General features: G+C 41.1%; 1 long non-coding RNA gene across 5 annotated transcripts; it reads right to left on the bottom strand.

Moving 5' to 3' along the window:
• Positions 1-470: 470 nt before the first annotated feature.
• Positions 471-24671, bottom strand: LOC107527512 (uncharacterized). 5 transcript variants are annotated; one of them, XR_015714403.1, is made up of 7 exons: positions 22183-24671; positions 15410-16982; positions 14420-14533; positions 8348-8426; positions 6413-6516; positions 768-908; positions 471-647 (listed from the first exon to the last, which is right to left on the bottom strand). It is a non-coding gene; the product is annotated as an uncharacterized LOC107527512 (long non-coding RNA). The 5 variants fall into 5 exon arrangements; XR_001602276.2 differs by having other exon boundaries at positions 16436-16982; positions 22183-24663; XR_015714402.1 differs by having other exon boundaries at positions 14420-16982; positions 22183-24669.
• Positions 24672-26300: the final 1629 nt, after the last annotated feature.

Below are 26300 nucleotides of genomic sequence, written 5' to 3' on the forward strand. Positions count from 1 at the left end.
TTTTAAGTTTCTCCATTTTAATTTCTAATTTGGTTAATATCAACAGGAATGACATGAACAAAACCTCCTTGGTGTACTCAATAATTTTTAAGACTTAACAGGGTGCAGAAACAAACACTGATTTAGAAGAATACTTAATGGCCCATAAAAATACTGGAAATACAACGTGAAGGGGTAAGAAGCAGAAAACTAAAATGAATATACAGTGATTCCAATTACATAAAAAATATATGTGCACAGAAAAGGAATAGCTTGAAACACTACAAAATAACAATAATAACTTAGCTAATTCAACTTTCATTTTATTTGTATAGATTCCTTAAGTTCTCTATAATAAAAATATTTTTAAATTAAAAATAAAAATATTTATGTTTATTAAAAATGTCTTGCTTTTATCATCAGGAAGAATAAAATTTCAATTCCAACCACACGTCATACATTTGCCTTATAACAGTAGCAGCCTTCAAAAGAACATTGTATTTTCTTTTTATTAGCCATATAAAGAATGTAATATGTCTGACTGTAAGAAAATCAAGTTTTGAAACAGAAATCCAAACATTCCAAAATCAAGTGAGCGCATTTCTTCCTCGTATTCCTTTGAATATACTTATTCAGATGACGGTCTGGGGATGCTCAGTGAGGAGCTGCTGCGGAGAGAACCAGCCAGAGAAGAAATTAATCTTGTGTCTTTATAAAGATAGAGCATTCTCTCTCCCTCCCTCCTCCGCCAGCTTAAGCTAACAGGTCTTGTGATCGTGGATGCTCACCCTGCGAGTTGTTCAGGAGGGCCGTGGGGCCCTTTGCAGAGGCGGAACACACAAAAGCACCCCAGCTACAAACAGAAGCAAGTCTATTTGTGGGTCGCAAGATCCTCTAGTAGCTAGCAGAGCTTTGCTTGGCTGTTCTCTCTAAAGGTGAATTAAAAGAAAGTGAGGAATTCATTTCACTTTCCTTTTCATCACCACTCTGTACATAACACAAAGCAAATTAATAAAGACTAAGTAGGCATCTATGACATTGTACCTAGTGCTGGTTGGGGCCTGGATTGTTAATATTGACTTACCATTCGCCTAAAGAAAAGCTAAAGATGTTCAGCTTCTTTAGGTTAATTCGTGTTTCCTAAACAGCCTAAAACCTGGTCTTCTGCTGGGCCACCAACTTGTCCCAATTTGCCCAGGACTTTTCTGGTTTTAACACTAAAGCTCATGCATCCCAGGGACCCTCTCAGACCCAGGCAAACTGGTTGGTCACTCTCTGCAGCAGTGACTCAGCTTTATAATAATGCGGCTCCTCTTTCTTATAGTTTGACCTGGCTTCTGTAGCCAAGCCCATAAGCCTAAGGCCTAAAAAGCTGGATGAAGACATTTTTGGGCCTGGCCATCAGGCCTCCTGCTGTAAACCTTTGTCCTGCAGATGAACAAGACAGAGGACAAAGGAAATGTAACTGCACAGAGACAGGGCCCCAAACTTATAACATGGTTATAATTTTCCCAGGAAAACCCTGGGACCCTAGCTTACCCATCAACTCCTTTTAAAGAACAACTGCTTTCAGGTTGAGTCCTCTCTTCTCTTGTGCCTTACTATTTATAGAAGACAAATCAACAAGCCTGCTATTTATAGAAGACAAACTAACAAACCTAAAATGACCCTCCTAAGAACAAAGTTTTATGCCAGGCTTTGACCCGCTGCAAAACTTGTGCCCCTAGAAAAGAACCCCCAGCCTTTACACCAACAAAATGAAGACTTATTTTTATTTTTATTTATTTTTGCATTCAGAGAGGAATGACGATGTCATCCATGTCCTGGACACATCTTAATTTGAGGATTTTTTTCTTATTCAACTCTCTTAATTGGATGAAAGTATGCTGTTGCTGATTTATGGATCTCCAGTTGTACACAGCTGCTCTGCAGTAGTTTAACTTGGCAGATAGTATTAAACCATTGAATTGTGTCATTTATTTGTATACGCATACAATAGCCTCCTTGTGCAGGTTCTTCAAAAATCCTTGCAGGCCTGGTTTGGACTAGGTATTTAAAGAGTCTCATAGAGCATCGATTTTCAACCTTTTTCATCTCACGGCACACATAAAGTAATTACTAAAATTCTGTGGCACACCAAAAAATATATTTTTGCCGATCTGAGGGAAAAAAGGGTATAATTTTGACATTCTCACTGGATGGCTACTGTTGTGCTGGCTGTTGTCTTTTTTTTTTTTTTTTTTTGAGAACCTAAGGGAAAAGAGGTCAGTGCCCCTGCCTAAATAGTCAGGTATGGCATGTTTTAAAAATTCTTGTGGCACACGGGTTGAAAATCTCTGTCACAGAGTGATTTATTCTTTTGGAAGCTTTTCAAAGTTTCCATATTGAAGAATGAGATGTCATTTCGCGCCCCCGATAAGTTCCCGGGGACTCAGAGGGACGGCTAAAGGGGGGAGGTTAGCAGAGCGAGGGGTCTCGGGCCTGCGCTTGGGACTCCAGCGCGGGGTCGCTCTGGGCGTGTAGGACAAGTTCCTGCTGACAAGAGTCGCACGGGCGCTATGACACGCCGCAGGGAAGCGGCTGGAAGAGCGGGCTGATCTAATACGAGTCGTTGCAGCATAAATAACTCGAGAGGCTCTGTTGACGATAGAAAATCTGGCATTCACAGCACTAACAACGCTATCTTCCCAGTCAGAGGACCTGAGATTTGTCACTGTTGTCCTTTGTAGTCAAAGATGATACTGTTGACACTATGGTTATCCCTGTAAGCAAGTGTGGCTGAAAATACCCGAGTGTGACAGGCGATAAGGCCTTCCTGCAGAGTGGGACTCGGAGAACCTTTCTTTGGTCTGTCTGCTGGCTTCCCGGCACATAGCTGGCCTTGTCAGAAAGTCCGTGTCTCTGTCTGCCGCAGACCCAGCTGCTCTGGTCACAGCATCTTGGCTCCAGCGTCCCACATGTGTCTCCACTGCTTGACTGTCCTTCCTCTGGGGTCCTGTGACAATTACACCTCCTTCTCGATCTGCTTCCTGTCGCCCAGGCCAAAGCTAGCCAGGCAGGTAGTGCCAGGCCTTTTCTATACAGCAGCTTGTGAGCAAAGCACTCTGAGGTGGGCTCTGTTCCTCAGGAGCTTTGTTTATTGACGATTTTATTTTGCCACTTGAAAACTGAATGTTTTCAACTGGAAAGATCTTAGGGACTGAAAGAATTTTTCCCTCTTCCTTGGTGTTTCCTGTTCTAAGACAGGAAACAACAGATGAAATGCATTTGGTAAAGGTATGTCTTTCCTATAGGTGGACTAGGTGGACACTTACATAGTTTGTAACTTTTAAGAAATGTTTGCACACCAGCCTATACTAAAAAAAAAAAAATTAAGGCTAGAAATTACCAAAGTGTCATTGCTGAAGCCTAATATGGGTGTTCACAAGCCGTTGTAAATATCTTCCTGTGCCGGCTGCTCAGGCCTCTCCTTTGGGCAGCAATTAGATCAGGTCAGACTGCAGCACTGGTGAGCTCACGCTGCTGACAAGCACTGCCTGCCTGCTCATTACTTTGCCTCTTTGGCAAATAAAAAATCTTTTTATGTGTGCTTTCAGGAGGGGGGTTGGGAAGGATAGTAAAAGGGCTCTTTGATGGTGCCTTAGCCTTAAAATCTCCCCTGTGAGGAAGCACAAATTGTCTTGCATAGGGAAACCCAGAAATATCACTAGCTATTTAACGTCTGAGCGAATCATCAGGTCTTCAAGAAAAGTCTGAGCTGAGAGCAGCTTCATGCAGGGCAAGTTTTGATGAGATAGTGGAGAGATAAAAGGGATGAGAGCTCAGACTCAGCCCCAGGCACAGGGATTTTCCAGACGGGAAAAGCTTCACCCAGAGCATCCATGAGGAGCAAGGGGATATTGGGTGTCCAAGAAAGGACATCCGATCAGGAGAGAGAAGGGGCCTGAAATTAGGATGGGGAAGGAACTAAAAACACTCTTTGCCTACTTCACAATTTTGCTATTTGACTTGAGATCAACAAGATTGTCGAATACGACACAATTTTTCAAGTTATTTCTCCAAGAAATGTCTCTAAATCAGCTTTAAGCTCTTCTTAGTCCTCCAAAAATGCTAGAAGTAAGGCACAGATGCCCCAAGACCCCAGTCCTGTAGCACAGTCTCTGGTCTTCCAGTCATCCTACTTTTTTAGAAGAGCCAAGAGGAACGGGGTTGAGAGTAGGCAAGCAGTTAGTATGAAGGATGTTCTGTTATTCCCATTTTCTGGATGAGAAAACTGAAGTTCAGTGATTGGACCAGGACTGTGTAAGAGGTAAGTCTTGAAACTGGAATCTAAACTGTTACTCGTCTGCTAGGGTGAGCAGGTCCACAAATTAGCTCAGTTCAGACGGCTCCCTGAATAGCACTTCTAATTCTGTCTCGGAACAGTTGACCCTTAAACAACACAGGTTGGAACTGTGCAGGGGTCCACGTATGCATGGATTTTTTCCAATAAATATATTGGAAAATTTTTTGGAGATTTTCTTACTGCTGTGAAGTATATGTGTCAAGTACATTAGGCTATCAGAAAGCAATCATATTGCTGTTTCTTCATTATCAACACGAGTCATTATTACCTTTTCTTTTTTGATGTCTCGTGTTAATAATATGTATAACATCTACGCTGTTTTGTATCATATAAGACAATACTGATGTAGGTACTGACAGATGATTCATCTTATAAACAGATGGAGCAAACTTATGGCATCAATATATACAGATAGTACTGTAAATATGTTTTCTCTTTCTTATGACTTTTCTTAATAACATTTTTTCTCTAGCTTACTTTATTGTAAGAATATAGTATATAATACATATAACATATAAAATATGTGTTAATAGACTGTTTATGTTATCGGTAAGGTTTCCAGTCAACAGTAGGCTTTTAGTAGTTAAGTGTTTGGGAAGTCAAAAGTTATGGGTAGATTTCCAACTGTGCGGGGTATCAGCGCCACTAACCCTTGTGTTGTTCAAGGGTCAACTGTATTTCAGGGTTATTCACTATATAAACATTTAGAAAATGCAGTCAGTATCTCTGCTTGCAAGATGTGCAGAAACATGAGAGACCCATGGAGAGTTGTCTCCCAACTGATACGTGGCAGTGCATGCCAAGTGCTGCACCAGTACCAGAAACACTAAATATTACCATTCCCCTTATAAATGAGAAGTGAGCACTGGAGGTTGAGCAGTCTGGGAAAGCAGCTGGACTTTGAAGGGAAAAGACAACGTAGACCAAGAAAGAGGAAAGAGCTTCTACTTATGCGGGCAGGCATGGAGACAGGAATGTGAGCACGCATTTGCAAACCTACAACAGACAAATTTGGTTGAAGGGAACGCTTATTTAGAAAAGCTGTAGGGGGGTTGGGACTGGTCTCTAGAGGGCCTGGAATGCCTAAGAAACTTTCCTACAGTAATGAGGAAGGACAGGACAGGGATTAGAGGCAAGGCAAAGAGACTACCAGGAGGTTATTGCAATGATCTGGGCATGAAATATTGAATACTTGAATTTTTTCCACATGGCAGGAAAACATACCTATATTTTTTCAATTTAGTTTTCTCTACTGTAGAGAACCAAGGCAAACTTTCTAGGTAGCTTTGTCTGTGTAAGGATTGATTTGTAGCATCATTAATAAATCTATTACCTTAAGTGGCTCTTTCATAGACTTATTCATTCAACAGGGTGTCATCCAAGTGTGTGTAGTGTTGGATTGTCTCATGCATTTTGGGATCAGGCCATTCTCTGGAGCTGTAAGGAATCGGTTGTAAAAAACCTCAGGGGAGCTTTCCTGGCCAGGATAAGGGAGGGCTTTGGTGTGGGAGTAGACTGAAAGAAGTGACACCTGTTGTACATGGGCTACCAGTTACAGTTTTAACCTTCAATATGAGAAAACTAGTGTAAAGTTCATGCCTCCCCCCCAAAAATAACCCAGGGTATTAACAAGTAAATGGCTTGAACAGAGGGAGCCCTTTGATAAAGTAAGTGCTAAACATCCGTGTCTTTAACCCTAAGATTATAGATTGAAATGTCCTATTGTGGTTTATAGTCTTGGCTTCTTGACCTTATTGTAAGAAACATGAGCAAGTCTCACACCTGCCTCTCCACAAATGGATGAAGTGCCACCTTACATGTTCCCAGGCTCCCATCACCCTCCAGGGGCCTCCCACAACCCTAGGTCCATAGTGAGACTACTAGATCATCACGGAAGTCTTTGGCAGACCACCGTGTAAGCGAACTCCTAAATATTGGCCGACAGGAGTCAAACTTTCTATATTAAGAGAGTATTAAAAACACAACTATTTCCAATAATTTATTACGTACATGCTCATAAACACATTACACTTGTCATGGAAAATATACCTGCAGTAAGCCTTCCAGAAGGGAATAAATAATACTCACCTAATGAGAGGGCAGATATTGTTTTGCAGAAGTCATGTTTCCAGCATTGAGGGAGAGTCACAGTTTGCAGTCTTTTAATGGGAAGTCCCCTGACCATTGGCCACCTGTGTGAATAAAACCACTGATTGGGAACCACTGCACTTGTCCAAAGAACAATACCCCTAGGCCTTACTCAGACTCATCATTAAACTGTTCCCTGAAAGTGAGCCTGGAAGTTTTCACAGCCAGTGGCCAGTGTAAGCTGTCAAGGAGAGCTGGAGTGAATGTTGAGGGCTCATGTTGAGAAAAGCAATCTGTCAAAGGGGAAAAAACAAACAAACATCCAAGTGCCAAATTATTGATGGAAAATTACATACCCAATAGACTGATTTTAGACACCACACTTCTGAATGAATATAAACCAAAAAAATATGATGCATTCAAAGGAGATACATTCAACCAGATTGGAATAGGGACACAAACCATGCCATGCTGGGAACAGACCAAGAAACAGGATGCTTGGGAGGAACAAATACCTGTCCTCAAATACTCTGACAGTTGTCAAAAGGAAGGTTCTCCAAGGGCAAGGGAGGCGGAAACCATTGATAAAGGGTGGAGATCAAGAAAACAGATTTAAGCTGAAAGGTGGGGTGAGCAGGGAGCACTTTTGAAAATAGAGCTCTTCAAAAATGGACTGGGCAGCTTGGGAGGAACTCAGTCCTCCGCTGTTCGAGACACTGAAGCCCCGACTATGCAACCATATTCAAGAGCATTGCAGAAGGAGTCCAGCCTCTGGTCATAGAATGAAGTGACTTCAAGTCATTTTCATCCCCAGGGTTCTGTGAGTCTATGTACAGGGAACTTGAATCTGAAATAGAGTATCCTCGTGAACCCTTATAACTTGACTTACAGTAAATACTGAATTAAAATCTGTAGAGTAATGAAATTCACAGTCGTGAAGAAGAAACATCCCAAAATATCATTTTACGTTCAGTTGTAGATCATTGTGGGAGCTGATTTGGTCTTAGTGAATCTGAAGTTCTGACTGGGTCTCAAAAAAAAACAAAATCATCCCACGCTCCGAGCTTCCTCCTGGGAACTCCCTATTCCAATAGCAGCATTTCATTTGATTGTCTGCTGTCACCTAGAACATGCACATGTGTGCACACACACACACAAATATTGCTATAATTAACACTTTGAGTCACTTTATTGTATTAAAAAACCAACTTTTGTGTTATAGAATGTCCACTCATTTATAAACTTCTCTTACTGAAAGTTACACAGGTTGCAGGTGGAAACGCTGTATTCCCAGCACTGACAAGATAATAGGCGTGTGTTGAGCAGCTAAGAATATGTACAAAATTAGGTTGGACTCAGGGAAAATACTGTAAGGGTGTAAGATAAAGTAGCATGAGTAGGAAAGGTTGTACAGCTACAAGGAGAAGTGAAAGATTTTTGTTTGGTGTCCTGACAGATAACTTAAGAGAAGTGTTTCATCAGGGCAGAGGTGGGGGACCCAGCTGGTGTCAGGGTCCCTGCCTCCAGGGACTCTCAGCTTGGGGTTGGTCTTGTTGCTTTACAGTCCACAATTGACCCTGAATGTCAGAGGGGCCATGAAAGGGGCTCAGGGAGGCTCTTTTCTCCATCTCTATGTCAGAGGCCAGGGAAGCATAAAGGAGAATTAGGAGCCAATGCATTTGTGCCCTTCTCACCCAAACTAGCATCTGAATGTGCCAAAGGCCAGGAGAGCCTGAGCTCTGCCACTGCCCCTGTTGCTTAAAGAAGCCTCGTGCAGAGGAAGGGGGAGCCGGCCAGGGAGGGCTCGGCACTAAGCCCAGGCCATGGCCTGTGCAACCACAGGGGAAGGAAAAAGAGAACGCGTGGAAACATGCGGCAAATTCCGAAGGCAGAGTCACATAAACGGTGCCTCGTTCTGATATTGATAATTCTTACCTTCTGACGGCACAGCAAAGAAAAGAGTTTCCCCACATTTCAGGAGACTCGGAGTGGAGCCAATTCCTTGTGCTTCTTTCTTGTTATGAGAAAAAACACACAAATGTATCTTCTGCTTTTGACTTGAGTTTGTCTTTGTTTTGCACAGAGAGTCAAAACATTGGGTAATCATCCTTAGTCATTAAAAGGATAATGGATCCTTGGGGCCAGCCTGCAGACAGTGTCCCCACCCACTTCCCATCGAGGTGTCTGTCCTTCCAGATCTGGGCTAGCAGGGCTTGCACTCAGGACTGAGATCTCCTGGAAACCTGTGCCTCGATAGTCCTTTGTTAGTCCACTTTAATTCAGGCTTTATCTACGAGACCTTGCCATTTGTAGTATTTTGGGCATCCTAAAACAGTAATCATAATTTGGTAGGAGATAAAGAGTCTGTGAAGTTATACATGCGCTACACCGGAAGAGTTTGATTCATAGGTCCTGCGCATCCTGTGTTTGTGCCCTATTTTCCCTCTTGCTCCACTCCCCCACTCCACTGCACCCCCCAAATCTTCTCCCTGTCTCCCTGAAGGAATCCTTATTCCCTAAGTGAAAACATTTCATCTGTGTAAGGTCTGTCTATGTGTCTAAATCCAGGGTGGGCTGTGGGTTGCCCAGGAGTCTAGAGCACCTAGCAGGGCACAAGAAGGACACTTGGGATATGGCATCCCTGACCTTTATGAACAAGGTCCCTGCTCTCCAGGAGTTTATATCCTAGTGTCTGACATAGGCAATATGTCAGGTTTTTTTTTTTTTTCTTTTAAAAAGACCATATAATAATTGCTGCTTATAAGAAGTGATTTGAAGAAAATAAAACAATATTTAATAAGCATTTTTCAGGCTGTCTGAATTCTTGGCAAGGCTGAACTTGCCCTTTGCCTTGACAGATTCTATACTCTGCACTGGGGAAGACACAAGTATTAGTCCTAAGGTAGAGAGATGGGGTTGAGGATCCTTCCTGATCCTGAGAGTTACCATAAACTTGCATGCCCAGAACAGTCTCTCAATGAACAAAATAACCACCAAATTAACCAGAAATTGTGGTTGTAAAAAGCACTACCAGAATAGTACTTTTCTTTTGTCAAAGTATCGTTTTAAAAATCTTAAAAATAAGTCAGTGGATACACATCCCTTAGGATGACTCTTATTTTAAAAAAAAGAAAAAAGAAAAATATTAAATGTTGTTGAGGATATGGAGAAATTGGAAATCTCATGCATCGCTCGTAGGAAAATAAAATGGTGCAGCTGCTATGAAAAATGATTTGGTGGTTTCTCAAAAAGTTAAACATAGAATTAGCATGTAATCCAGCAATTCCACTCTTAGGTATAAAAGAATTGAAAGCAGGGATCCAAGCAGATACTTGTAGACCAAAGTTCGAGCAGCAGTAGTTACAATAGCCAAAAGATGGAAACAACCCAAGTGTCCATCAACGGATGAATGGCTTAGCAAAATGTGCAATATATATACAATGGAATATTATTCAGCCTTTGAGAAGAATGTAGTTCATGTACATGCCACAACATGGATGAACCTTGGAAACATTATGCTAAGTGAAATATGCCAGACACAAGAGATAATATTACATGATTTCATTTATACAAAGTACTTAGACTAGTCAAATTCATAAAGACAGAAAGCAGAATCGTGGTTACCAGGGGCTGGAGAGGGTAGCGGGGAGTTATTACTCAGTGGGGACAGACTCTGAGTTTGGGTAGGTGAAAAGATCTGGAAAAGAATAGTGCTGACGGCTGCCAAATGTATTTAATGCTACTGGACTGTACATTAAAAACAGTGAAAATAGTGAATGTTATGTAATATATATTTTACCACAATTCATATGTGTGTGTGTGGGAGGGGGAGGGGGTGTATATGTGCACAGACATTTCGCAGAATGTCCTGACCTTACTTTTCTTGCTCATGGGGCAAGTGGTCCATCTTCCTTTGAACAGAGAGGAAAATCAGCAGTAGGGGAGACTTGCCTCTAGCTTAGAGGCAGGCCCCACTTCCCCTTGGTTTAAAGAACATTTATGGGTGAAATGCCCAGTATTAAGTTTAAAAAAAAAGGTGGGGAAGTAGAGACAGGTTAAAAAAGAAGAGGAAGGGGGAGGAGGGGAAAAGAGGAGAAAAATCTTATGAAACTTCAGAGCTCTAATACTTGCAATTAAATGGAACAAGTTTCTCTTTTATTTGGTATATAAACTTGTCCTAAGTAATGCACTCAAAGGGAAAATTCTCAGGCAGCCGTGCTGGGTTTGAAGTCATTTGTCAAGTTAATCATGATATATTTCCTTGCCTTGGGTAGCGTCAGCTGGAATATGTTACATTCCATGCTAGTAAGGGAATCCAAGTGAACAATTCCCGAAAAACAATTGTTCCCTTTACAGAGTGAAATCCTCCAAGTCCTTTCATTTACTGTTTACAGCATTTTTCCATGATCTTCCAATTGGGGAGATATAGTCAAATGGGAAAGTAAGGATTGGAACCTTACCTAGAGTTTTGGAAGCAACACTGTGTTGGTGCTAAGGGAGACCAAGATTTCAATCAGAAAGCAGTGCTGGGTTTGGTACAAGATATTCATGTAGGGAGAATGGAAAAAATAACAAGCCAGACCTGATAAATAGTTGACAAAATCTTAAACTTAAGATTTAACTTAGTCCATTTCCCAAGTACGTGAAATAAATGGATGGTCTAATGATATAATTTCAGCATTCAGCCATGTAATATTTGACAAAATAATGTAATTAATACCCCAAACTGCAAAAATGTAGTTAATTGTAAAATATCAACTTGAAGACAATACATTTCAAATGTAAAAGTTTATAATTCTGAAATGTTATTATGTTCATTTACTTCTTTTGAACTAAAACATGCCAGTATTCTATTTGACTCCACAAACTTGATGTAACCATCTTACCCATGAATATCCACAAGGGAAAAATGAACTTGGCTATAAACTATTTCTCTAGTTTCTGAATATTATCAGCTATGAATTCTTCTCTCATCTCTTCCAAATGTGGGCCTAATACTAGCGCAAGAGGGGGGCATATGTATCTATGCATGAAAATTAGGAAGCTGGGAATTTTCTGGATCATCTGCATTAACAAAAAATTTCTCATGGAATATACAATAAATTGAAGCAATATTTTTTAAAGAAAATGTATTTTTCTTAATTATAATTTATCAAGTTAATTTCCTCTATTCTTCCTTGTTTGGATGTGAATAGTCTACTGACAAAATGTATTTTCCTATTGTACTAAAGAAACACATGGCCCAGTTTTTCGGCATCGGCCTAGAATCTGGACATCTCTTATGTTGTGCAAATAGAACCACTAGAATTGAGCCTAAGTGGCTACTCGATGCACCAGATTCGAAGAGAATAAACCCACCCAGGAGCCAAGCAAGCACAGGCACAGAACACTTGCTCCTTGACACGCTAACTGTGGCCTTTTGGGTCCATGTGAATGGGAGGAGAACAGAAAAGACTAAATCTGTTGACAAAAATTGCTAGTCACCCAAGACCAGATTCTTTGCTTTAGATTGTTTTGGGAGAACTGTGCCAGCAATTTAGGAAATATAACTTGGACATTCGCCTCTAGTTCTTATAACCCCTCCCAGCTGGAGCTCACTATTAGCATTAACACACTCCTGTTAAACTGGTCCTCTGAGGTTTCCTTTCTCTAAGCTGACTGAATCTGCTCCCGATTCCATTGCACCTGAATCCTAAAGGCTACATGTGTTCTAATATTCCAACAATGCTGAGTCACGCTGAGTCAGTCAAGCCAGAAAGCTTTGGGAGTTGGTGGAGAAGGGCATTTTGAAATAATCTAAAAAGAGTACGCTTTTTAATTACAAGAGGGTGGAGAGTGAGGACATTTCTCCCCAAGTAATTAGACCCACATGGAAATGAGGCTTTGCAAAAACGGAATTATTAAGAAATACTGGTAGAATGATGTCTAAATGTTAAGTCAAACAGTGGCTCCCTACATATGTTAGCTTAAATAGGCCCACAAAATCCATCCACTTATCCATTTACTGATGAAAACCCTTGCTACATGTTTCCTATGTGCCAAGCACATGTCTGGATATTAGACAGCACTTGATGTGTAAGGGACATAAAGAAGAAGTACCCTGTGGCCCTGTTCAGAGGGCTGTTGTCAGAGATGGCCACAACCAGACACGGACAACTGCCTGTTGCCACCTAGTCTCTCTACCACTGACATTTTTTCACAATCCAAAAGGAGGAAACTGTGGTTCAGAATGGCCTTGGAAGTATTTCATTGATCATCCCTGTTTGCATTGACAGGTTTCAAAAAGAAATCTTCACAATGGATAGTCACACAGACTGGTGACACAACGTATGGCTTGTAAGTCAACTCATCCCTATTTTGAAACCCACTGATAAAGACAAACTTTTTGGCCCTGGCCAGTGTGGCTCAATTGGTTGAAGGTCATCCCATGCTCAGAAGGTCGAGGCAGGGCACATGCCTGGGTTTCTGGCTCCATCCCCAGTAGGGGGCATGCAGGAGGCAGCCAATCAATTTTTCTCTCTCTCTCCATCCCTCTCTCTCTAAAATCAATAAAAGCATATCTACAAACAAACTTTTTGCCTCTAAAGACACAGTGATTTCACAGTTCAAGAACTTATTCCAACAAGGGCCATCAAATTGGGGACTGAGTCTGATGTGCCTTTCCGCACCATGTGTTGCTGAGTAGGTGTTCAAAAAAATCTTGTTTTATCTAAAATGAAAGGAGAAGAAGCTTTCTGCATGGGGACGAACATAGTAGAGACTCAGAAGCCTCCCCAGTGCAGTTGACCCATATAACTTAAAGTTAATTTTGCCACCGTGTATAAACAAAGTCTGCTCGGAGTATTTTTATTTCATTTAGTTTGGAAGTCACTCAAGGCAAAGTTCAGAATGAAGAAATTAGATACTATCTTGGATATTGGTGATGGGCCATAAAAAATAAATTAGGCCCTTTAAATAGTAAGTATAAAAAAACCTCCAGAATTATCCAGAGGGAAAAAATGGCGAAGCAAATTTTTAAATATGTTTTTCTGTAATCAATTGAATCCTTTTAGAATTGAGATAATATAATCGACTCAGAACTTTGTCATAAAAATAAAGTTGCCAAAATAATAATATAAAATAAATGTCAAGTACTTCATTTTTATGAATTTGTTTTTTCAAAAGAAAATAGAGACCCTGCCAATTTATCCCTTCATAACCTTCCAACTGTGTAAAGCATTAAAATAATACATCCTATTTAAAAATTATTAGGAGCCCATTAAATTGGCAAGTACTCAGGTTTCATGTAGTTAGGATCTTGCTTTGGTGAGAAGCAAATTCTATAAACTCCCTACTGGAATTAGATATTTTTGTATGTGAGCATCAGTTTTCTTATAAAGGGAAGGGAAATGTTGCATAAATAAGAGAAAATAATACATTTTTATCTGTTAAATTCTTCTGTTAGTATAAGACACCAACAAAACAACCCACAGGAAGGAAAAAGAAACCATCCTGCCATTCACGGATTCTCCCTTTCAGAGGAGTCAGATACACCGAGGGGAAGAATTCTTCTCAAGCTCCTTCAGAGAGGCTTATTGCTGCTGGCTTTATTGTCTACACGAAGACAGAGACCACTGTTAAGGGCGCATACTGTCACATACCGAGGCTCTGTGTGTGTGTGTGTGTGAACGCAACACACACACTTGAGCACGTGCACACATCTTTCCAGTAAATAAATGATAGCTTTCCCAGGGGGTCTTATTTTCTGTTGGGGGTCTGAGCATCTGACCCAGCCCAGGTAGAGAACTCAGAGCTGGGAACATAGTAGTGTCTGCCTCCTTTTTATTTTTTTTCCCTCTGTTTTTCCCTTATCATTAGTAAGCAGCTCCATATATGTTTACCAGTTGGCATAAGTTATTATAAGAACTGATGGTAATAAGACTTTTCATTGGGAAAATATACTGGGCATTTCTTCTGTGCAATCGACCATGCAAGTCATAAGGGAGATACAAGATGAGTGAGTCCTACTTCCTCCCTCCTGGAGTTTGCAGTCTAAATGAGATCAGCTCACAGGCAACTGGGTGTTTCAGTCACACTGATTTGTCAAATAGTCTTTGGTTGCTGAGCAAGTGGTCATAAACACTGTGAAAAAACAAACAACAGCAACACAAAAATCAGTCTCCCACCAAAGCAGATTAAATAATGAAGACCCAAATTGGGTTATTTACCATTTTCTGTGTTATATATACTTCATATGAACATTTGCTTATTAAGGTGAGTTTTTGTTCTATATGACATTAAAGAAGCCATATGACCCTTTTCTTTATTTCTTTTTACTACAGTTCAATGAAATATCAGAATTCAATGCCTTGATTTGTTATATTTCAGCATTGTGGGAATTTTTAGAAATACAATCATCCAAACTAATAGCAATGGAATGCAAGTTTTATTTAATAGTTTTTAAAAGTTAAATATGTTCATAGTTTAGTATCAAAAGGTGACTAAAATGAGTGAATCTCATGGAATATCAATGGTTTCTAGTAAAGACATTTAAAAAAATCCTCTGTGAGCAATAAACTTTAAACACATTTCCCCCCCAAAGATCAAAGCATACAAGTTAGAATGAAATAAAGTCTTAAAGAGGAAGAAAATTCTGACATATGCTACAACATGGATGAACCTTGAAAACATTATGCAAAGTGAAAGAAACCAGTCACAAAAGGACAAATGTTGTACAGTTCCCCTTATATGAGGTACCTAGAGTAGTCAAACCCATAGAGACAGAAAGTAGAGTGTTGGTTGCCAGGGGCTGGGGGAAGGGAGGAATGAAGGGTTAGTGTTTAATGAGTACAGAATCTCAGTTCTAGAAGATAAAAAAAGTTCTGGAGGTAGATGGTGGTGATGGTCAGACAACAGCGAGAATATATTTAATTCCAATGAAAATGATATTTAAAAATGGTTAAAATGGTAAATTTTATGTGATGTGTATTTTCTGGCAATTAAAAAACCAAAACTCACTCAGTGGTGAAGGTAGCCTGATGTTGAAAGCAAGTCTTTTCTGTCCTTAGTACCAAAAAAGGATTCCTCAGGCTGGGAGAAGAAACAGCGAGCTAAGAATGCAGCAGGCAATGATGGGTTCCTGAGAAAGGGTCATGAATCCTGTTCTTGTAGAATGGGTGAAACCCTTCATAGATCTAAGACAGGGGCAACCTGGACCTCACTTCCCAGGTAATGCCAGAGAATGGCAAGAATTTGGGAGAGGAAAAGCTATGGTTACTTGCTATGTCTCAGCCATCTAGGTCTTAACCTCACAAAATCCCCAGGCCCCAGTGGGGCTAAGAGCAGCATGGTAATTGCTGTGTCCCTAAGAGTGGTGGGGAAGTGGCAGGAAGAGTCAAGGGAACTGAAGGGCAGGCAGATGGATCTAAAGGGACCTCACAAGGATTGAATTTATAACTAAGGACAACCCAGGTTGATGGACAACTCAGTGTCCCCTGAGTGGACAGACAACATGGAGAACCAGCTAAGCCTGTCCAGTGAATTGGGTGAGGTGACACCAGGGACAAAGTTCCTGAATTGACTGAATGAAGACTTGAAATAGTTGTGATTGCATCATAAAGTTACATTTCTTGCATCCTGAATCTCCAGCCTGATATCAAAAGCCATACTTACATGCCTTCCAACTCTCTAAAGCAGGGGTGGGGAACCTTTTTCTGCCAAGAGCCATTTGGATATTTATAATATCTTTCACGGGCCATACAAAATTATCAACTTAAAAATTAGCTATGAAAAAAACCTCCTAGATTTATTGAATTTTGAGTCCTACCAGCGGTTCCCTTGGCAGGGCCAGACCAAATGGTTTTCCCGGGCATATATGGCCCGTGGGCCAGACATTCCCCACCCCTGCTCTGAAGGCTATCCAGTCACTTGAGGCCTTCACGATAATCTCCCATGCTAATTTTCCACCTGTGTGAGAATTTCCATCATTATTGCCTTCAACTAGCATCACTGGCTGATGCCCTATCTATTGATTCTTTATTTTACCTGGAACAGAAGGAAGAAATTGGTTGTCCAATCTCTGAGAATTTGAAGTTGAAAATGACCGCAGTGCATGTAAGTAAGTTTGTTCAAATGAACAAGCAGATAAAAGGCTTGGGACACAGCCTCCTATGGCTCCTCCAGCCAGACTCTCTTCAGCAAGACGAATGAAAATTGTAGTTCAATGCCAGTTACTCTCTTATCTTATGTCCCATACTTGCAGCTTCCAGAGGGAGGAGACCCTGCTGCAATGAGCTGCTGAGTAAAATCATTGCCTGAAATGTGTGACCCAAAAGTGGAGTTCTTTATAAAGATGCGGCTTATAGCCTTTTTAGTAAAAGGGAAAAAATATCCACAGCAACGTTTTCTTCCCATCTTCTCTTCCCTCTTAGGTAAATGCTTTTCTTCTTCATTCACAAACTGTTTCCACAAGGTATCGGGGTGGAGGTGCATCAGTTGAACGTCTGCCGGTGGGGAGCTGGGATATTCTCCCCTCCCGAAGCAGCAGGGCCCACACAGAGGCAGCTTTCAATGGCAGGTGACCATTTTCTGTCTGGGCATGAAAAAAGGAAGGTGAGTTGAATGAATATGAGTAAGCTCCTGGCCTGAGATGTTCTGCACATGGCCTTGTTTTTGTTTTTCTTTAAAGGAATGATTCTAATCCCTAGTGACTGTTTTCGGCTCCTCCAAAAGCTTAAGATTTTAAGCTAATTAGAAAAACACAATTCATACTTAATAAAGCTTTTATCTGCTGATATCAACTTAAGATAATTTTTCCCAGTGTTAATTTCAAGTTCCCAGTACAGTTTCATGTAATAGGCTCACATAGAATCCCATCCCTTCATGTCACTAATTCTACTGCAGATAAGTGTTCCCTGGGCTCTGCAGGCAAATCCTTGTAATCCTGGGAATGTGGTCCTTAAGTAACTAACCTCTTGTTGGAAAAAAATAACCAGTCCTGGTCTTCATCACATTTCTATACTCTACTGAGCCCAGGTTTGGGCAGGTTCCAGTGTTCCTGTGTCTAGAGACTTCAGCTGCCTGTAGGACTTCTGAATGTTCCTGTTTCCCCCACATGTCTGTTGGGGAGCATCTGACAGTTTTTGCTCTCCCTTCTTGCTGGCTCTTGTGCTCCCTTTCCCCTCTCACGCTGGGAATTAAAGGTATGTGCTCCACAGTCTCAGTAACACTGGCTTTTAAGTGAGACCACAGTCCAAAATAACAAATGAGACTTTAAACAATGTTTGAAGTGGGTACGAGCCATGTTGTACATTTGAAGACTGATATTCTCGCAGAAGCCATTGTGGAAGATGATGAAAGGCAAATGAATCGCAGATGAGAGCGAAACGAAAACAAATGAAGTAAAGAAAATGAACAGACACCAATTTTAGAAATGATTTTCTCTTCCTAATTAGGCTTGATACCACGTTTGGTTACTGGTGTGTTTTCACTCATGTCTTTTGACCTTCTTGAAAAGGGTAACAAAAAAGTCACTTCAAGGCACCCACATTTCAGTTGCAATGTGGGGTATAATTAGTTCATGGTAAGAGTCTAGTAGCTTACACCTACAGTAATACCTGTCTTCTTGTACACTGCATGCTGCCTGGATCTCATTACTCATGACAATATGACATGCACTTCCACAGCACTCTACATTGCTCCATTTCTGAACTTGCATGTAATAATCATGAAATGAGATGAGTGAATATGTGAACCATAACACACAGCTCTGGGAACCCACCAATGCCCAATTTGCTAGCCCAGGTATACATGACTACTGTAAACCAGAGTGGTATACCCCAAATGACAAAGATATGAGCAGAGAATGAATGATTATCTAATGGCTTAATGCAGATGTTGGTTTGTTTTCATAATTTTGGGCTGAATATACACAGCTTGATGAAAACTTCGAAAAAATGTGTACAGTTTTTTATGAAAATCGAAAGCACAATGAGTTGTTTTTTTAAAACTAACTTTAGAGAACTGGATATTTTCATGGCACCAAATTATTGCCTCACAGATGACTTGCTAATTGAAAAAGGGAAGATGCATCTTATTAGTGAAGAGAGTTGAGCTTGCCATAACCTTAATGCAGGGATCCAGCTCGGCGTCACCAATAGTGGGCAACCAGGTCTACTGGGCTGCTGATGTCACTCACTGTGAAGGAGATACTCTCACTTATGGAGTATTCTTCAAAATGTGTAAATTTAATCTCGTCAAGGCTTTAGGTCCAAAAGATATACAGAAGATGGAGGAAGAAGTTAAAGCACCACAAAAAAAGAAAAAGGATCCAAAGTGGAGAATTTAGGCATTCTATAAGGCAACTGGCTGGCCTCTTTGGAAAGTCAATAGCTAGAAAAGGGTGTATGTGTGTGCCCGCATGTGTGTGTGTAAGTGCTATTATAGATTAAAAGAGATTGAAGACATAATACAGTTGGTCCTTGAACCATGTGAGGCTTCAGTCCCTGGGCAGTTGAAAATCCATGTACAACTTTTGACTTTCTAGTCGTCCTGTGATATCTGCAGGGGACTGGTTCTAGGACCCCTCCCAGATACCAAAATCCACAGATGGCTAGGCTCCTTATTTAACACAGCATGGAAAAATGCGTAGAAGCAGGCCTTAGAACCGCAGATTCCAAAAACCCAGGGAAAGACTGTTTTGATTGGTGGTTGATTGAGTCTGTGGACATGAAACCCAGGGATACCTCTATGGCTATGATGTTACTAGACAATAGGAATTTTTCTGCTCCGCCATAATATGAGCGCCATTGCGTATGTGGTCCATCCTTGACTGAAACGTCATTATCTGGTGCATGACTGTATCTCATGTGTGTTAGTAAAGAAGCATTTTTCTAGTGTGTAAATTAAATATGGAAGTTGTAGCAACTCCCTTCTAAAGGTATTAACTATTTACCTACCCCTTGATCTGGACTGGTTTTGTGACTTGCTCTGACCAGTAGAATGTAGGAGAAGCAATGTTATATGACTTCCAAAGGTTGACCTTGAAGTCTCTGCTCTCATTCTCTTGCAATGCTGCTCCCACCATGTAAATTATCCCTGGCTCTCTTGCTGCAGAGAAGTGGCTCAGCTGACAGCCAGCAACAACCACCAAACATGCGACTGAGGCTATCTTGGACCAGCTAGCCTCAGTTAAGCTATTAGATGACTAAAGCTGCCTGCGTGATCCCAGATGAAACCAGCAGAAGAACCACGCAACTGGGCCGAGCACAAATTGAAGAATTGTGAACAAGTTAATGGTAGCTGTTTTCAGCCACTAAGTGTTGGGATGGTTTGTTATACTGTAATATCTAAATATTTTAAGAGGGTATTTAGCTTTTACCTAATTCTCAAAAATAATGAATTACTGAATTTGAATTAGATTATTAAAAGTTTTGTTTCCTTGCTTATTGACTTTAGAGGAAGAGGAAGGGAGGGAGAGAGGGAGAGACAGAGAGAGAGAAACATCTATGTGAGAGAGAAACATCCATTGGTTGCCTCCCAAACTCGTCCCGACTGGGGGTCAAACCCTCAGCCTAGGTATGTGCCCTGACCCAGAATCGAACCCACAAGCTCACAGCGTATGGGATGACGCTCCAACCAACTGAGCCACCTGGCCAGGGCTTGTCTCTACTCTCTTCATAAGCTATGTCATAGGTATAATATAACTTGGCAAATCTTCCCTTCAAACTGCATTTAAAGTAAATTCTAGAATTTTTAAACAGAAGAATCAACAGGCCTTTGAGTCTGTAGTTCAAAGACTTTTTCCACTTTCTGGAAAAAAAAAAAAGTGAACAGTGTTCAGGCACTTCCTTCCTTCTCCATATTTTTTAAAGATTAAAGCAATTTCATCTGAAACTTCTATTAATATTCTGGTTTGTTATAAGTTGTTTAGACTTCCTTAAGACAGCTAACATTTGCTCCTAAGAGATCTTTCTCTTCAGTTCCTCCTTAACAAATTCTGCCCCACGCTTTCCAATCTAAAGAGTAAAATAGAGCCCTAGGGTATGACCACCTCACTTCCCCGTCGACCTAACATTGACAAAATGCCAGCACAGCCCCGCGTGCATTTTTCTACTTGCTTTTGTTTCAAACAGTCCTCTCCGTCTAAATCCTTCTGCATTTAGTCCTTCTGACTCTTTCCTCGCGTATTATTGACAGGTTTTTTCCTTGTATCTATGCTAGTTTTTAGAGATCATCTTTCACATTTTGCATACACCATTGAAAACTAAATCTGGTCTCAGCAGACAGCTTCCTGAGTGAAGGCACTAAATCTTTTGGGCTCCCCTTTTCTCTTTTATTTCCCCCCCCCCAACACCCCTGCCTCGGACCATGTGCAACAGCAGCATCGGAATTTTACTTTGAGAAGCCTCCCCTGTTCTTTGTGCATTCTCAGGCTGGGAGGTCGTCAGGCTTTTATAATTTCCTGAGATATTTGAAAACTCAAACTAAGCAAGCGTGTGTCTGGCAGTGACCGCATCCCCCTGGAATTTTCTGACGGCCAGGTGGCCCTCTCCCAGGGTTCCCGTCACTTCTGATCAGAGTCGGCCAGAATTAGAAGCGGAGTGTTAATCCCCTTCCCCACGCCCTCTCCCCTCTGAGATGAGATTATCACGTCAGTGATTCCCAACCTGGCTGCACATTCAAATCACTTGGGGGCATTTACAAATGTCTGGGGCCCTCTCTGAGAGATTTTACTTTAATTAGAATGAGTGGAGCCTGCCTGTCAAAATTTTTTTTTTTAATTCTGGGATTATTCTAACGTACAGCCAGAGCTGAGAACTCTAATTGAGGCAAATCACGCCTTTCTCAATGTTCTGAGGTTAGAAATGAGACATCTGGCAGGTGTCTGGATAAAGTTCCCTTCATGAAGATTCTGAATGCTTCACTAGTCCATTAAGTTTTTACACAGGCGGCCTAGTTCTAGCACGTCTGAACAGGATAATGACAGTCAGATCCATGCTATTACTTTCTGATTGTTTATATTAATCTCAGCACAGCTCTAACATCTCTAAACAAGGTGAAGCTGCACAGCCAAAAGTCCACTGAAAAGTTCAGAAGACAGTTTGGGGCATTTGCTTTTCTGAAATTCTAAATAAAGATGAATTACATTGTTCTTGATAGTTTTTCTTATTAGTAAAGAGAGTTGTTTGACAAAGGAAGTGTATTTAAAATGAAAAAATAAAAACACTTTTTTCCCCTTCTTTGGCCAGTTTTCAGGATACGAAATCTGTTACTCAAAAGGCAATTGAGATGACAAATGCATTAGATTTTTTTGAAAACTCTCTCTCACCACACATTGCACACACCACACATGTAGGTTTTTGAAAATTTTAAATTCTAAGTGGTAATCATTATCACCAAGTATGCAAATACAATTTTCCATGAAGCTATTGTTTTCTCTTCACAATAGAAATGGTTTTGTTTCTCATTAGCGGCAGAACTGATTTCGGTGCCATTCTCAGAGGTAAGCTAATTGTCAGCCAAAACCAGGACATTTAAGAGTGAGGGGCAGCCCTGGCTAGTGTGGCTGAGTTGGTTGGGCGCCGTCCCATGCACGGAAGGCCTCCTGGTTCAATTCCTAGCCAGGGCACAAGCCTGGGTTGCGGGCTCCATTCCCAAGCAGGCTGATTGATATTACGCTTTTACATGGATGTTTCTTCTCTCTTCCTCAAACCAGTAAACAATTGAGAAGAAAAAAAAAAGAGTGAGACCACGTGACTTGGACTGGACACGTCTCTCTTCAAAGGACCTACCGAGGGCCTCGCTGCACCTTGGCATCGGAGCATATGCTGGGAACAGACGATGGGATTATGCAATTAGTAGGCACTGTTAGACGCTGCAGGCACGCAGGGGAATTCAGCCTCCTATGAGTTAGGGATGACTGGGGGAACCGGAGGATGCGTGTTCCTGAATGCTTTCTCAAGGAATCAAAGTCATAACAGTGCTCTAAAACTCTAGCTCTAATCTGGTCTGAGTTAGCTGCGTAGAAACTGCTATCTGGGGACAGTAGGAGTCCAGAGGTATGCTCCGTAGGAATCTGAAAACAGACAACAGAAAGGACAAGCAATATTCTCATGTTGAAATACTGCAACTGCTTTCAATCACTCAAGCCCTTTTGGAATCACATGCATTTTTGTCAATAATTCAGTTTTGCAAATGTTTTGCAATATGGTTTCAGCTGACAAACTCTCAATAACGTATTTTTCCACTTTCTAAAGAAAGCACATGTAGAAAATGGTGTCAAATAACATTATAGGGTGTGTCTTGAAACTGTGGATACTATGAAAACTAGTGCTGGTTCTCTCTCCAACTCTAACTCAGGCCATCTTGAGCTGGGATTGCAGGAGCCTGAAAACAATGCACGAGAAGATGGTGGGATGAAAAAGAAAACTGACAAAACTAAGCTCACAGCGCAGTGAAGACAGCCGATCCAGAGTTTCCTAAAATTGGTTGACTTAACTCTCACTCCAGACTGAGAGTGATTTTAATGTCTCTTTCATTTTACTCAGACGGACATACTTAAATACACACAAATGTTTCACCATCCACTGCCAAATATCAGCACTGAAAACAACATACACTTTTGTTCTGTATCAGGGCAAAAATGGCAGGTCCATGCGAAAGTGTTTACAGAAGTTACCAAAAAATGCAAGTTACATTTCTGCTTCTACCAAAATCATTCCGTCTTTCTAAATAATTCTGTTGATTCTCCTGAGGGAAAGAGAAGAGTCCCACTGCTTCAAATTCAGGTCCACATATTAGGGGAAGAATCATTGGTTATGGCTGATTGAGAATGGATTGGGTGTCCCTTCTATTAGAAATAAGTACATTCATTTTGTAAATGGTTTTCCACAGGATAGCAAGCATGTTCAGATCTCAGGTGGACTGCATGGATGGCTTTTTCCACCTTTCTTTCGTAGTGCAGGAAAAACCATACTTGGTACCTCTAATGTTTCGGTTTTGTGTGCAATACAACCAGTCTCCTGATTTCATCCTAAACTGGTAGGCAGGTGTTCCCACTTTGGCACAGTTCAACCAGGATTGCACAAGTGATTGGGGAGCAAAAGACGACATTGTAGCTCTTCACTTAGAGTCGGTGTGAATGGATTTCAAAGGTCAAACTGGATTTTGATAAAACGGCTTGAAAAACAACACTGTTTGGATTAAAAAAAAGAGGTTAATGAGGAAAATGCAATCCCCACTTGAATGCCTTTGGAATGCAAAGCCACATTTATTTGCATGTGTGGTATCTGGAAAAGGTCCAAGGAATTTTGTTTTTGGTGTTTTGAATTGTTTATAATGTATTTTCTTTTTATTCCATCTACTAACAACTTCCAGAAATGATGGAAATCAAAAGATGGAAAAATGTAAATGCATTTGGGTTCTAAGAAAATTACCGGTTGCAACATCAGCTGTAGCCACAGTTTATAAAGCAGGTGATTATGGGGACAATAAAGAAAAATGTTATTAAATCAGTAACAATCCCTTGAATCTTGCCAATTTCTGTGATAGCGCCTAAAAGTCTGACACCCCCAAAATATTCCAGGCCAAATTTTGCAATAAATTTCACTAATAATGATGTTCATTTATAAGCATACAGTTTAGATATTCCAGGCTGCAGGACATGAAACACACTGGATAATTTCTTTGACGTTATGTTTTATTAAATCATTTACCAAAATAAAACAAATCTATTATTTTAAAATCAACCCTGGAAGTGTCACTAACTTTTCAATAGACCAGTTTTTCATCGCACTTCTAGGTTATTCTCTCGCACATTTCAGGGTCAGGAACTGCTTCATTAAGAACACTGGGTTTCAAAGCAACCCCATTTCCCTCAGGCCCAGAGGCCAGAGCCCAGCCTGCACTGGGAGCCACAGGCCATCACTTAACAAGAAGCCAGGCCCTCAGAGCAAGGGCCATGTTGGCAGAAAGTCAGTCCTATTAATATTCAGGCCTCAGTTCTCATTTACTATGGAGTCACCACCCTCTTACAACAATGTGGTAAAAAATTGCTTTTACTTAATGATAATAATTAGGATTACCATTGCTTAAACTTTTATTTCAGTGCCTTGATCTGTTACTTGAATGTTTCCCCTAGGCTTTGCGTGTGTGTGTGTGTTTATTTTTGTTTAAAATATTACAGATGTCTCTTTTTCTCCCCAACGACCCATTCCACCCCTTCCCACCGCCCTCCCCAGTCCCTCTCCATGCCGTTGTCCATGTCCTTGGGTTGTGCATATATGCATATGAATTCTTTGGTTACTCTCTCCCCCTCCACCCACCCGCCCTCCTCCGTCTCTCTGAGATTCGTCAGTCTGATGTATGCTTCCATGTCATTGAATCTATTCTGTTCATCAGTTTATTAAGGTCTTTAGATTCCACGTATAAGTGAGATCATGTGATGTTTGTCTTTTGCTGCCTGGCTTATTTCTCTTAGCGTAATATTCTCCAGGTCCATCCACGCTGTCCCAAAGGGTATGAGATCCTTCTTCTTTACAGCTGCGTAGTATTCGATGGTGTAAACGTCCCACAGCTTTTTTATCCACTCATCTACTGTTGAGCACTTGGGCTATTTCCAGATCTTAGCTATTGTAAACTGCGCTGCTATGAACATCAGGGTGCATATATTCTTTCTGATTAGTGTTTCAGGATTCTTAGGGCATATTCCTAGAAGTGGAATCACAGGGTCAAAAGGCAGCTCCATTTTTAACTTTTTGAGGAAACTCCATACTGTTTTCCATAGTGGCTGCCCCAGTCTGCATTCCCACCAGCAGTACACTAGGGTTCCCTTCATCCACACCCTCGCCAGCACAAGTCGTTTGTTGATTTGTTGATGGAGCCATTCTGACAGGTGTGAAGTGATACCTGATTGTGTCCCCTAGGCTTTTAAATATGCAAGAATAAAAATGAGACAGAAATTAATGTTTTTATGGCTTCTCCTAATGTTTTTATTTCTGGCAAATTCTCTTAGCTACAGAGTGATTCAACAGTAACAAAATCCCTTCAGAACCCTGTTTTTCCCTTGCCCAAAGTTTTCCAGAGGCAGGACCCCCTTTGGAGTAATCTGCACCCCTTCCCTCCTTGCCCAGGGAGGAGCAGCGATTTGAATGGTGCGTTTGGATGGAGAAACTGAGCCTGTCCAGTGTGCCTTTCGGACCAAACTGCTACCAGGATGAGAAATGTCATTTATTAGGCCTCTAGAATCTCAACCACTTCACAGAAGTAAATTAACTAATACAAAATTAATATTTTTTAAAAAGTTTTAGCCACATGTCCATCCTAGATTCCTGGAACGAGCTCCACATCCTTTGCTCTGGGCCCAGGCTGGAGAGCAGCTTCCACCGGCATCACTGCAGCATGTGGTTAGGGCTGAAGAGCAAGGGCAGTCATTTCCACTCACCCTCCATTGGCCGGGCAGTGCCCCAGAGTGGGATGTCTGCTCCTCCTGCAGAGGGGGGTACCATTTGTTTGTGAACAAGGACATAGTTACTAGAGCCATCAATTCCTTCTGGACAAAAATTAGTCCAGTGACATATATTCAGTCTTGTCTCTGTTCAGGAAGAATTGATGAGCCAAAAGATGGGCTCCTGAATAATATTTGCAGGTTTAGGGCATTAAAGGGATGCGGGGGGGTTAGGCAGGCAGAAGAGGCAGCCCTATTTTCTGCAGCTATAGCATAGATCTGCACTGTCCATCCAGCTCTGGGTTTGCACTGAGCAAAGCAGACTTACCCAAGTAACTTGTTTACTCTTGGGCTGAACAATGAAAATTCAATATATTCCCTTAAGTAGGTTGTAGCCTCACTGAGGAGTGAATGTCCAGAAATTAGAGCACAATACAGGACAATATACAATTGAGTATCAAAATG

The sequence above is a fragment of the Miniopterus natalensis genome, chromosome 4 (assembly GCF_054644295.1).
Source record: "Miniopterus natalensis isolate mMinNat1 chromosome 4, mMinNat1.hap1, whole genome shotgun sequence".
NCBI lineage: Eukaryota > Metazoa > Chordata > Mammalia > Chiroptera > Miniopteridae > Miniopterus > Miniopterus natalensis.